A 15,116-nucleotide genomic window follows, 5' to 3' on the forward strand; every position below is an offset into this window, starting at 1 on the left:
GTGTCTGTGGTGGCTGGATTTCTCAGGCAGCATCACAACTTGGACTGAGTACTCTAACAGGGGAGATATAAAGATTGATGCCCAGAAGCTGTAGTTAACTTTTTTCAGGTTCTGAGGGGATAGTTTCAGAGGACTTTCTGATGTGTAAATAAAGACCAGACTTCAGAGATCTACAACCCTCCCTCCCTAAACTACAAAGAAACATCTCCCCACATACATACCATTTTTCGTAATAGGGAATAAATTTTACTGTCTGTTTTAGTGCTGCAGCTGGTTCTTATGGCTGGGGAACTTTTTCCTTCTCCCACTGAGTTTAATTTCCTCCAAACTGAAACAAATCATATTCTCTCCATGATGCTGCTTCAATGGTGTTGTCATATTTATTTGACTCTTCTCTTGAACAAGCCATATTAAATAGTGACTATTGCAAGGTTATTTAATTTAGACTTAATCAGCAATCTAAAACTTACCAACATTTTTTTACCACTCATTGTAATGACTTTAAGGTGTACTCTGCCTAAATGTTGGGTCCAGCAAATCAGGAACAGAGTGTGGCTCTACAGAGAGAAAGAAGCCCAAGGAGGAAAGTAAAACCTCTTGGTAGAACCCTCTTGAGATCCAGCTACATCCTATGCTGAGGGGAGGCTGGAAAGTTCATGCACAAATAATAAATTGCAGTGTTCAGTTCTAAAGCAGTCTCTCGTGGACAGATCAGCTGCACAGATGTTTTAAAGGTTCAGGAGGATTTGTAGCTTGTTTTGAGAAGAGAAAGAAAACACAGTGCTGAGCAGAACCTGACAGTAACTGCATGTTCTCAGTGTGTCTTTTCTTTCTCTTTTCCTTGGTGAATGGAAACCCCCCAAACCTTACCTCTGTTTTCATAACGTAGTTATGCTCAAGAGAGAGTAATTATAGCAGCTGAGCTAGGAAAGCTACAGGCTAGGAGTGCCATGTACATATACACACACACACACAAAATCAAACAGGATACAAATTCTTCTTTGGAAAAATCTCTGTTTCTGAACTGTGCTTGGGCCCTCCTTGCCAGAATTGCCCCTTACTCCTCACCTGAGCTGAATGCTGTGCTTGCCATGACAGTTCCTACTTGGACCATTCGGCTTTCATTCTGATGTTCTCTTCATAAGAGGATGTAAGAGCTCTCTCACACAGAGCTCAAGGACACTGTGTAAGGCAAGCATGGCTGCATCTTGAATAGGCACATCTCCTTGTTTAAATGTTCAAGATATTGTATAAATGTTTAAGGCACAGAAACTGCCTCCCTCCCACCACCCCACTGAGATCCATGCATACCAGACTGTAGAATGATACTGTTTTTCTAAAGTTTAGGCTTAAAACTGAAGTTTACTTCTATGTCAGCTCTCCTGGACTTGGACAAGCAGATCCCTCCTTGGTTTATTTAACTTTGAGGATTTCTGAACTATAAATATATGTTTTAGTACTTAGAAATGTGTAAAAGGAAGGACAGAGAGAAGGTTAAAATAACTAATTTAAGCTGGCCTAAACAAAGGCCATTATACTACCTATAGATAAATTGACACAATGCCTATATATATAGTTTTTAAAAAAATGTTTTACTATATGACCCCGAGCCTTAGACACCAACAGACTTATATGACAGACTCTTTATCAGCTCCCTTTGGCAAGCAGCTTTTGCTTCAGTTTACTTAGTATCTGAAAACAGCATGAAGGGTTAGAGAAATCTGACATTTACCATCTACAGCTCCTCAAGTGTGAATTTAATATGAGGGTAAATCTGACAGCATTCTTGCTGCCAGTGTGCATGGCTCTGAATCCATTCAGCGGGACCAGACTGAATTAGGTTTCTATCTGCAAAGAATGCCGATTAACAAAAATGCTTCAGCCCATTTCTCAAGGGAAAAATCAAACCCATTCTTTTCCAGGCTTCACATACAGAGCTTCGGAAAGCATTTCTGTTACAAACAAAACCAGACATATTGCTTCCTCTCTGTGCTGCACTCATCATCTCAATATTCTAACAGATTTAACACGAGTCACTAATAAAAAACATTATTTGAGCTGAGAAAATGATTTTTAATGAATAAATTACCAACTAGGTTAATTTAGCCTCATTTCCCTTAAAGCAAGTAGTTTCTCTATGGTGGTGTTTCCCCTTATTTTATGTGTTCCCATTGCTAACAAGAAAAAAACCTACCTTTCAGGATGACTGACTGAACTGCTCCATCAGATAGAGTTATTCCTCACATTTCTTCCTTCATCCTATTGCTATTGGAGCAGTTGCCTCAAAGTACTTGAGATTTTATTATCTGAACTGTGGGATTGGTTATAATTCATGTGAAGTTTTTTGTTTCCTGTCAGGATGATGCCACATTTGGGGATGTGGGTGAACTGCTTGTGATGACTGTGTTTCTCCCTTTGGATGAGGAGAAGTTGGAAAAAAGCTGAGAAGGCCACATATGCTTTTATTTCCTCAGTAAATTGTGGCAATTTAAAGCCAGGTATCAGAGAGAGTTACAGAGATTAAACTAATAATATTGATTTTCATTTCTGGAACGCACAGACTCACTTCAAAGCATCGTTCTGAGAAAACTATTGGTTATCTGTCCCTATGGCTGGGCTCAGCAGAAGCATTGGTGTTACCCTTAGACTGAATGAAGCATGGTGACGTATAGCAAATACAGAGCAATAATTAGATGGTTTACTAATTTTTGCCATCATTACAGTAATTCTTGTAACCTTGCACATAACTGAAATTGCAGAGATTTAGCAGAGGCCCTAATAATATCTTTTTAGCTTTTAGAAACTACGTTTGCCTTTCTCATAGAGCACATTTGTATAGTTGCATATATATATATATATATATATATGTGTTCCTGTCCTTATTTTTGTATCTAAATGTATTTTTAAAGAAAATCAATGAAAAAAGAGTATAATAAAAAAAGATGCAATTTCTTCTTCCATTTGAGGGAACATGGTCAGGGTCTATTGAGCTGTAGAATGGGGAAGGATGACTCCTGCTTAAAATAGCTGCAAAATTCTATGTAAGAAAGGGATCACAGTTTCAAGGACTCTGATTTCTTTCATCTTCTTTGGATTACCAGAGGAGTACCCAAGAGAGCTTACTCTCAGAGTGTGCTCTCAGCAAGTCTGCTGATGACACAAACTGGGAGGAGTGACTGACTCACCACAAGGTCCTACTGCCATCCAGAGGGACCTGGAGAGGCTGGAGAAATGGGCTCACAGCAGCCTTGTGAAGCTCAACAAGGAGAAGTGTGAAGTCCTGCACCTGGAAAGCAGCAACTCCATGCACCAATACATCCACCTAGCTTGAAAGAATTTTGCAGAAAAGGACCTGGGGGATGCTGGAAGGCACCAGGTTGAACATGAGCCAGAAATGTGCCCTTGACACAGAAGTGGCCAATGGTACCCTGTGCTGCATCAACCAAAACACTGCCAACAGGATGAGGGAGGTGATCCTTACCCTCTGCTCCACACTAATGAGGTGACACCTGGAGTAGTGTGTCCAAATCTGGGCTCCTCAGCACATAAATATACTGGAGAGAATCTAAAAAAGAGCTATGAATAGGGTCAGTGGTACAGAGGTTTCATAAGAAAAGTTCTGCAAACGCATTAAGAAGACTTGTTCCAGTGATATGACTAAGAGGAATAAAATGAGAGGAGAAAAATAAGTTTTTTTTTAATTTTGCCATGACTATAAAAAGTAATTTTGCTGCCTGCTTTCACTGACTTGCACCTTATTCTTCTCAGGTTAGGCTTAGATGTCTGGTAAAAGCATCTGATTTTCATTTCCATACCGTTTTCCAGTGTTGCTACAATTGGAAAAGAACTTCACTGATAAAGATTTATGAGTACAGAGTGCACACCAAGCTTACTTTAGTACTTGATGCCTGTATAAAACAGTCAGGTCAGAACAGCAGCTTTAATATCCAGTCCTCTTGATATAGAGGTGCCAGGTGGGAAGAACTCATCCTTGAACTTTGACGTACCAAGACTTGTATTTCAAGGTGTAATTCAACAGTACGAAATTCTTCTATCATTAATAAATGTTTTACCTTGGGTTTAACATGAGATGATACGGGCAATCGCAACATGAAGGTTCTGCAAGTCTCTCTCCAGCTGGCAGAACAGAAAACATGGCAGATTTTGCAGCCCATGAATTTTTGGAGACAAGTGAAGGGAACTGAGGAGAGCCTATGAGCTGCCTTTGGCAACTAAGAGATTAACTGAAGACTCATGTCTCATTTCTATATAGATTTTATCAGTGTACAAAATAATCCAGCAGACTGCATTTTTTTACATTTTCACCACTTACACATCTTTTTGCAATTAACACGTTTCAAAGACTGGAAGATAAAAATCATTGATACTTTGTGTCATCTGGCAATCATCCATCATTTCTCACTGAATGATTCCCTCATGTTTGGGAGCAGCATTTGACAACAGCAGCAGTTTTCAAAGGGTTGGTACTGCAGGAGCTGTGTAAAGCAGATTCTGCAAACTCTTACATGGGTAGTCCTGGTTTAGTCAGATTAACAAGAAGAGATGATCCAAAACAATTAAGTGATATAATGTCTTTTTAATTATTTCAAGCCTCTAGGCTGAAATACATGATGTTGTACTCAGTGGTGTGATGCACAGGAGTTAAGTGTAGTGTAACAAGGCAACCAGGTGCCCCTAATTGCCAGGGAGTGGGCATGAGCTTGTGTTAAGCCCACCTGTACCTAATTAGGGGGGGCCCCCCACTGCGCATGAGCAGGATCAGGGGGCCAATAAAAGGTGAGGCCTGAGACACAAGCTCAGCTCAGTCCTGGGCTAGCTGGCAGAGAGGCTGGTTGCTCTTGGAGTAGCAGCACTGATCTGGGCTAGTCAACTCTGAGAGCCCTAGGCTTGGAGCATTGCTTGTGAGTCTCTGCTGGAACACCTGGTTGGACCTTGAAGCGCCATTCCCTAAAAGAGATTCGTCTTGCTACAGTTAAGTGTCCACCTGGCAACAAAGCCATGTTACATGTGGGCAAGAAAAGTACTTCTACCTGTAAGGGACCCTTCCACAAAACTAGAGTGTCTCAGCATGCAGGAACAATGAAGGCTGCATTTTTCTTTCAGGTCACTCACAATTTTCAGTGTATATCAGCTTTAGAGAAATTCTTAATACCAGATCCTGAGTTATGTCTTTCTCAATGAACTTAGGTTTTTTTACCAGTTATAGAAGTCTAGGTTCTGAAATTCCTATTCCTGTTAAGTCATGGTTTGGGTTTTTTTTCTGTCAGTATTATCAAACAGATTCATGAAAATGAAACCAAAGAAGACCATTCTCAGGGAAGGATCTATTCATTGAAACAATAGCAAAATTTAGCTTTTCAAAAAGAAGTAAAGATTATTTATGCACTATTGAATGTTCTTATGGTTATTACAACACTGTAAGAACAAGCAGGAAAGAATTTCTGGAATCCGAAAGGAAACAGTCAGTGATCTATTGAACTGCTTGGATCCCCACAAGTAAGAGTGATGAGGGAGCTGGCAAAAGAGCTTGCCAAGCCTCTCTCTATCATCTACCAACAGTTCTGTCTCACTGGGGACATCCCAGATGATTGGAAATTGGTGCCACAAAAAGGGCCGGAAGGAGAGCCCAAAAAACTACAGGCCCGTCAGCCTGACCTCAGTGCCTGGCAGGGTTGTGGAACAGATCATCCTCAGTGCAATCACACAGCACCTGCAGGATGGGCAAGGGATTAGACCCAGCCAGCACAGGTTTAGGAAGAGCAGGTCATGCCTGACCAACCTGATCTCCTTTTATGATCAGGTGCCCCGCCTGGTGGATGAGGGGAAGGCTGTGGATGTGGTCTACCTGGACTTCAGCAAGGCCTTTGACACCGTCTCCCACAGCATCCTCCTGAAAAAGCTCTCAGCCCGCAGCTTGGACAGGAGCACCCTGTGCTGGGTTAGGAACTGGCTGGAGGGCCGGGCCCAGAGAGTGGTGCTGAACGGGGCTGCATCCAGTTGGCGGCCGGTCACTAGTGGTGTCCCCCAGGTATCAGTGTTGGGCCCAGTTCTGTTTAATATCTTCACTGATGATCTAGATGAGGGGATTGAGTCCATCATCAGCAAATTCGCAGACTACACTAAGCTGGGGGGGAGTGTGGATCAGCTGGAAGGCAGGAGGGCTCTGCAGAGGGACCTGGACAGACTGGAGAGTTGGGCTGATTCCAACGGGATGAGGTTTAACAAGGCCAAGTGCCGGGTCCTGCACTTTGGCCACAACAACCCCATGCAGCGCTACAGGCTGGGGACAGAGTGGCTGAGAGCAGCCGGGCAGAAAGGGACCTGGGAGTCTGGATTGACAGGAAGCTGAACATGAGCCAGCAGTGTGCCCAGGTGGCCAAGAAGGCCAATGGCATCCTGGCCTGTATCAGGAACAGTGTGGCCAGCAGGTCCAAGGAAGTGATTCTGCCCCTGTACTCAGCCCTGGTGAGGCCACACCTCGAGTCCTGTGTCCAGTTCTGGGCCCCTCAGTTCAGGAAGGATATCGAGGTCCTGGAGCAGGTCCAAAGGAGGGCAACCAGGCTGGTGAAGGGACTCGAGCACAGACCCTGTGAGGAGAGGCTGAGGGACCTGGGGCTGTTGAGCCTGGAGAAGAGGTGGCTCAGGGTAGAGACCTCATCGCTCTCTACAACTCCCTGAAAGGAGTGTGTAGCCAGGTGGGGGTTGGTCTCTTTTCCCAGATGACTTTCAACAAGACAAGAGGGCATGGTCTCAAGTTGTGCCAGGGGAGGTTTAGGTTGGATATTAGAAAGAATTTCTTTACGGAGAGGGTGATCAAGCATTGGAATGGGCTGCCCCAGGAAGTAGTGGATTCTCCGTCCCTGGAGCTATTTAAAAAGAGACTGGATGTGGCACTCAGTGCCATGGTCTGGTAACTTCAGTGGTAGTAGATCAAGGGTTGGACTTGATGATCTCTGAGGTCCCTTCCAACCCAGCCAATTCTATGATTCTATGATAAAAGTTTGATATTATGATGGTGATTTGTTAGTACTTTAGCTAAAAACTATGGTAAATATAAATGAGACCAGTCCTGTATCTGCTGTGTATAGTTCATTGATTGATATTAGTCTCTGACAGAGCATTACTGATGTGAATGTCTGCTTCACATACATTGGCAAAGGAGCAAAACACTGTGTTAAGGCTTGGCATTGTGTCACAAGTCCATTGTGCAGCTCTGATGAAATTAGAGTCAGAGCATTAAGCCAAGAGAACCTTTAAGAGGGTTTGAGATTTATCTGCACATGGCCCTGAGTACCAAAACAACCAGTTAAAATGGATGATGAGAGGTTATGATACTCAGTTTCTTACCTGTGGTTTTTTTCAACATTTTTTTTTTCAAGCTTATTATTTAAAACCTCTTTTAAGGAGAATGCCACAGTATTGAGAGGCATTTAGTATCTTTATCCTTACCCCTAGAAGGAAAGATTTCCCAAGGAACTAGCGTGCAGTATCATGCTGCGTAATCATAGAATCATAGAAGGTTTTGGGTTAGAAGGGACTTCTAGTGATCATCTAGTTCAACACCCATGCCAGAACAGGATCACCTAGGGCAGGCCACACAGGAATGCATCCAGGTGGGTTTTGAAAGCCTCCAGAGAAGGAGACCCCACAACTCTCCGGGCAGCTTCTGCCCGTGTTCCGTCACCCTCACAGTAAAGAAGTTTCTTCTCACATTAAGGTGAAACTTCCTGTGTTCTAGCGTAAACCCGTTATTCCCTGTCTTACTACTGGGCATGACAGAAAAGAGATTGGCCTCTTCCTCTTGACTCCCACCCCTCTGATATTTGTAGACATTAATAAGATTCCCTCTCAGCCTTCTTTTCTCATTTTTCATAATGTCACTTGGATATCACTGGATCCTCATGTAACCCATTGAGCACAAACTTCCATGATGATTGGGCCCCTCAGCAGCCTCTCTGTCTTTGAGAATGGCTTTTCCAATATGGGTCATGTCTGTTCTCCTCTGTGTTCATCTACATCATGTTTCCTAATTTGCTAAGGAGAACATTATGAGCAACAGTATCAAAAGAATTTCTGAAGAAATATGATACCTTATCCTTTGTCTGTTGTGTCTGTTACCCATCATAGAAGGAAAGTGGATTATTCTGATACAATCTGCTCTCATGAAAAAGTGACATTGTTTTTTATTCTCTCCTTGTTATCCTCCAAGAAGTCTGTCTAGTTATTGTACCAGTACTTCTGTTTTCAGAAACAGAAGCTTTGCTGACTGGCCACTTTTCTTCCTCTCTTCTTAAAGATCAAAACATGTTTATTCTTCCCATTGTCTGAAATGTCACCCATTCTCCAGAAAATGTAAAAAGTTAGTTTTTAAGAGTGCTGAAATTTTGTCAGTAGGGTTCAGTATGTGTCCTAGGAGACAAAGGTGCTACGCTTGCCTTGACAACGACCACTCAGTTAACAAAGCTAATTAGCAGTAGTAAGTCAATGAGCTGTCTAATGATGCTGGAAGTCCATGGAGCTATAATGAGGTCTATTTACTCACTGACTGGAGCACATCAAATATGCTGATAACAGCTGTCATTGAGAGAACAAGATTTTCAGACTGCTGGGAACCAGACAGAATGTTCACACTCTTTGTTTGAGACCTTGCATGGGATGAAAAATATACTGCTGATACCTTAAAGGCTCAGGTTCAGCAACTGACATAGAAGATTAACTGTTAAAGATGATGCCACCAAAGCAATGAAGAGATGAGTCACATAAATACTTAGGGTAAACTGTGATGTTTTCCGTCTCACTTGTTGCAACACGATGTAGAGTGTAATGACTGTTTTGTAGGATAAAAGCTATGAAATCAAATGTGTCGTGTTGCTATTTCTGCTATCACTGATGTAAAAACCTTATTGGAGCACTGTAGACACATGGAAAATTCAATTATAATCTCAGTAGCTGCACTGCAGTTGCAAAATGTGCATTTTAAAGGTTAAAGGCAAGACAGTGGTGTTTCCAGAGTACCTAGGGTGTGAATTTTATAAACACCATTTTTGTGTGTGGTGCACGTGGCCATCTGTGCTCTGTGCAACACCCGTAAAGTTATAAGTGATTCTTTCCATATGGCAAAAGTTCTGAAAATTGACAGGTTAATTTGTACAGCCAGAAAGTACTCATATAAGTAAAATTGCAGCAGGATCTGAGAGGAAAAGGAACTTTGCCCTGCCCTTTTCATTCACTCCTGTGTCAGGTACAATGATTTAAATGAATAATCCACTCCAATTGTATGTGCTTCGTGCAGGAAAATTATCCTCTTGGTATCTTATTCTCTCTCCTGCATTTTTGAACAGTGAGAATGCTAATGTCTACTTGAATAAAATCTCATACATTATTTTAGTCTCCATGCTTGCTTGATTACATAGTGTGCCAGAAAACCAGCTCGTGTATTTGCTCTTTCCCAACATTAACCAAAGACGGTAACACAAATTAATTATTTGGAGGTAAATTTTGGTATAATTGTTCGTGGAATGTAATAATAGTTTTGTATGCCTTGAAAAATTTCTGGAAGAAAGGGAAAAGAACAAGGCAGACGGGAAAAGACAAGGCAGCTGGCTGATTCAGTGACACAGTGTCCATTTAGTTTTTCATACTGGTTTCTCCTGTGGAGTGAGAACCAAATGGGCTGTTAAAAGAGGAGGATTGGGCCCAGCTGCACCTCAGCCCCTCTCTGAAGGGGTTCAGAAAGCAAGGGGGTCCAGTCTGAATCTCCCTGGGTTGACCCCCACTCTGGGGAACTCTACCTGTGCCCACTTTGTGGGCTGTGACACCGTACCCACTCTGGGATGTGATATTTTTGGGGGGGCCCACATCTGGGGAGCTGTGCTCACTTTCTGAGATGTGACAGTGCTGCACCCACCTTGTGGGGTGTGACACCATTCCATGACTCTACAGTGACTGAGCAAGATGGGCATGCTAGATATAGGAGAATAATTCTTTCATGAAATTCATTTAATGATTTTCTCACTATAAGCCCCCTACTGATAGCTAAGAAGGTATATATACATATTTGACTTTAGGTTTGACAGGAAAGGAAATACAGCCTGACTATGCTCTACTCTACAGTCTCAGAGTATAGCATAATTTTGGATACTGTCAGTGTCCTGGTTAAGAATTTGAAAGTATTATTGAAGTCAAATGGGATTTGTAATTTATTTGCCCTCAGAGAGACAGACAAAAATGCCTTCACATTGTCTATTTTGACAGTAATTGTAAAAGTATCTGATGTGAAGACTGTTAAGGTGGATGAGACCACCTGTAATGCACTGGTCTTGACACCTTTCTCTCTAGCTGAACACCTTCAGAAATTCCTCGGCTTGAAAGGATGATTTGGCCAACACACTGTTTCCAGACATAATTTTTTCAATGTAGGTGCAAACACCATACAATCAAGTAGAGTGAAATGAAGAAGCACTTAACATCAACATCAACCTCTGTGTACAATACTCACCGTCATTGGATAGCACCATTGTCTGTATCTAGTTTATTTAGGCAGCAGTGTTTACTGATGCAGGTTTCTCTACATTTCAGCTGCAGGCTGTTAACCAAGAACATGATCTCTTTTAGTTATTAATTAAGGTTATTAATTAAGTTATTAATTAAGTAGTAGTGATAGAGATTGCAGTGAACATCCCTTGAGAAAAACACAGCAGTTAAATTCTATGTTGCTAGAATCTTTCATGTTTTATAATGAAGCCAGTGTATTAATGAAAAATAAATAAATAAATAGAAGGAAATCATATGGAAACACATAGCTAAAGGAATCCAATTTTTTGGATTGACTCTTCTCCTAAGTACTGATGGTGAGATTAAAGGAGTGCAGTTGAGAGCAAGAAGCACAAACTCACAGTAGAATGACTTTGGAAAGCAAATGTAGTGCTTTAGAGCACAAGTGGTTCACCCATGTGACTCATGTTTGAACATGTATTTTTCTGCAGATAGGCTTGACCAGGAGAGGAAATAAACCATGTAAACTTTCTTTGAAATATAATTAAAGACCATTGCCAGAGGCAGGACATTTCAGCGCTTACAATCTTGATCTTTTCTGGCTTGTTGAAACCTACATTCTCATTAATATTTGAAGTTACCACAGGCTTCTGTTCATATACTTGCCTTGGAATCCCTTAGTGATTTTTATGCTGCAGTTTCGTGTTTATTCAGAATGCAATATCAAATTATACTAAAAATCAATAAAGGCATGCAACTGGATAAAAATGTATACATGAAGGTTTTGTTTGATATCAAAGATACTATTGAATGGATACGGGCATGAGAAGATGAAGCACATAAATATGTAGAAAGATCAGTTAATTGCACTACTGGACGTTGTTCCCAGGATCTACTGCTTTAAAGTGCTAATTAAGGTAAGCTGGTAACTTCTCCTATCTGTATCAGCTGTTGTAAATGAGTGTCAGGGTTTAGGCCCGGCCAGTACCCACCAGGCCTCCGCTTGCTGCCTCCCTGGGGCAGGGAGGAGGAAATCCACCCAAAGGCTCATTAACTGAGACAAGGATAGGGAGGTTTCCATTCCTCAGTTATGGTAACAGGCAACAACCAAAAAGGTTCAACTTGAGAAGAAAAAAATTAATTTAATCTACAAAGAGAAAGAGAAAACATGGCCACATCTCAGTAACTTCTCCTCCCACCCCTCTCTTCTTCCTGGGTCTGAATCCCTTCCCTGCTGCCTCCCCCTCAGGGCACAGGGAGGGGCAGGGGGGGTTTAGGGTCAGTTCCCCACACGGTGTTTCTGCCGCTCCTTCCTCCTCAGGGGGAGGACTCCTCACAGCCTTCCCCTGCTCCAATCCAGGGTCCCTCTCCCGGGAGAGTCCTTCAGGAACCCCTGGGACACGAGTCCCTCCCACAGGTGCAGTCCCTCAGGCACAGACTGCTCCCACCTGGGCTGCACACAGAGTCACGGCTGCTGCGGGAGCAGTCACCTCCTCTGGCACGGGGTCCTACACGGCTGCAGAGCCACATCTGACCCTCTCCGTGATCCTGCACAGGTGGCTGTTTCACATCTGCCCCACCTGAGACACTTCAGGGGCTACAAATCCACATTTACCCCACCGTGGTCCTTCAGGCACAGCTCCACCATGCTTTCTCAGGTACTGCTCCACCGTGCTCCTCCATGGGCTGCAGGGGCACAGCTTCATCTCACCACGGCCTTTGGGCATACCTCTGTTCAAGCACCTTTCTCCTTCCTTCTTCACTGACCTTGGTGTCTTTTCCCTCACATTTCTCTCTCGCTTCATACTCTGCTCTGCGGGTCCTTTTTGCAGTTTCATTTTCCCTTTCTTGAATATGGTACTCCCAGAGGCACATCCCATATTTGCTCAGCCTTGGGCAGAGGTGGTGCAGGGAATGGAACCCGGGGAGGTTCCAGCAGCTTCTCACAGAAGCCATCCCTGTGGAGCTCCCTGCTCCCAAAGTGCCACTGTACTAACCCAAGACAAGGACAATCATTTCAAGTGGGGTATACATCCCAAGGGAACATTTTTTAATTAAAGTTGATAAAACTCCTTTTCTCTGTGGTTCAGGTGAACATGAGTCAGACAAAAAAGATAAAATGCATTGGGTATTACAATTTACTCTGGACCAAATTACCCAACTCACGGGACTCTCTGAATGATTCTTTGCAGTATTATCAAGAGAGAGTGGGGAATACTTGATATAATAAACAAGGACAAACAAATTGCAAAAGAGCCAGTGCTGTCAGGAGAAACATCTATGAGAAGAAAATAGATACAGGGATGAATTTAAGGTAACATATTCAAACATCTTTCTTCACAGTTTAATTAAACACCCAGGCTTATCTTTCAAGTAGTGCTGTGCTTCAAGCTCTTGTCTAAAAAGAGAAAAGAGGCTCTGGGACATACAGAATTTGAAAAGCTCACAGCCAGTCATGTAAGTTTTATGAAGGCTGCCCTATTTAACCTGAAGACAGACATGGCTGTCCATGCATATTAATGCATTCTAATTCAATAAGGTGTAGGAGTTAGTTTCTAATATAAATAGCTTAAGGATGCTTCTCTTCCTCTGTGTATATAAGGTTCTTCAATTAAAGAAATGCCACATGTCCATCCTTATTGTAAACTATTTTAAAAAAATCCTTTTAGTTAATCCTAAGGCATCTTACAGATTGATTGTTTTGTAAATATCCTTCATCCATCACAGTGAGTAAAAAAATAAATGGCAATATAGGGTATAATACTTCCGTACTGCGTCATGTCTCCACAAATATATAACGCAGCTAGAGCAGCCTATGGCTGCCTTTCAAACCAGCAAGGAAGGGTACCAATTTCTTCTGTGTATGTTGGCCAAAAGCCACTTACTTTCCCGCAATGGGAAAAGTTGGAAAGTGAACATTTTTGTAGTTAATTCTGCACCTTTCTCATCACAACATGATTTGCTGCTTTTCAAACAGTTAGGATGGCATCCTCAGAATAGATGCCCTGCAGGGTCCTTTTACCCTTGGCAGAACAGTTCTTAAAAGATGCTGTGCTGCTATTTGTGGCCTCCTACCACAGCTGCACATCAAATATACAAAGCAGAAGCCAGGCACACTTTGGCAGCAGAACCAAAATTTTAATATGAGGACTGGAAGAGAAGTGATGGTTTTTATTGTTCTGGTAAGAAATCAGTAATCAAATGTGCAGAAGAAGGTAATTGCTTGCTGTTTCAAGCAATTGTTCCAGAAAGAAGTGTTTGTTACCAGAAGAAAAAGGTCAGGTTCACTAATTGTAGATTCATGACTAGCAAAAGGCTTAATCGAGGAACATTTTAAAGTTGTATCTCAAATCTGTTCATCCAGTTTAGCATTGCCCACGTATCCCTTCCTCTACCATCACCACCCAAAATGACAGAGAGAAAAGGAACTGTGCCAAAACAGAAGTGGGAGAGGTAATGCTTTAGTTCTGAAGAAGTCTAGAGAAATAGTGAGAAGTGGAGATGCACTAAGTGCAGTCTGACTTTACCCCACTCCTACTTCTCTAGAAGGGATGGATTCAGGTTTTAATTCTCTGCATACACAGAGGTTTTTGTTGTGATTTTCAGTGCTCTTAAGGCATCCTGCTTGATTTCCAGACCTTCAGATGCTGCCCCAGAAGGGCACAGGTTTCTTACAGGTTCTATGACATATTTGCAAGCTCTGTGTGTGTCTCAGATGAATGCAATGACATCTTGTGTCAGAAGGACATAGGTTTCAGGTGAGCAGCCTTAAAGTTTCTGCTGAAGTGTCTGCCACTGGAACGGAAGCCAAGCCTGCCCCAGTGCTTCCACAGAGACCAGAATTACTCAGGCATGTTTCATTTTGCAGTTTTAGCAGTCAGGGGATGTTCATACTGGTTGCAGGACTACCATGCAGCTCATCCTTTTCCTGCAGCTGTACTTCAAAAAGGTTCACATATGTAGTTAACACATACTTCCATCTCTGCAGGAGATTATATTTAATTCAGTGTTCAGGTTGGACAATTCACCAGGGAGGGGCTGTTAATGAGCCACTGGTTCTGCAGCTCTTTAGCGTATTTTGACATATTTCTTTTTGCAGTAACCTCAATAACCTTGCAGATTCAGAGTATGAAGCTGTATCTTGTCCCTAGCGTGCCTTCCTGTAGCAAAAACAAAAAGTGTGCAGTGAAGGAAGCAGTTATCCAAGGGATTTGTGCTCTGCCCTTTGTTTATTTGGTGTGTTGGGAGGTCATTGATGAAAGCAGTTCAGTGAAAGACAGTAAATCTTGCCAACTGACAGCTACAGGTGCTTTTGCACCATAGGTGTGTCCACAGTTCCCCTTTCTGTCCTTACCCTATCCTACCTTGCTTGGAAAGTATCACAGTGCCATGATTAAGGAATCCTTCCTCAAAAATCCTTCAGTTGTCTGCATAAACCTCTACTCAACACTTACCACCAATGCACAGGAAATCCTACATTACCTTTACTCTAGATTCCAGGCCACAGACCTTGATTAAACCCTCATGAGCTCCCACCAAAACCAACCCTTTCCTTTTCCTTTCCCACATTAGATGATATACTCCTGCATTACCTCACATTT

The sequence above is a fragment of the Calypte anna genome, chromosome 2 (genome assembly GCF_003957555.1).
Source record: "Calypte anna isolate BGI_N300 chromosome 2, bCalAnn1_v1.p, whole genome shotgun sequence".
In the NCBI taxonomy this organism is placed as follows: domain Eukaryota; kingdom Metazoa; phylum Chordata; class Aves; order Apodiformes; family Trochilidae; genus Calypte; species Calypte anna.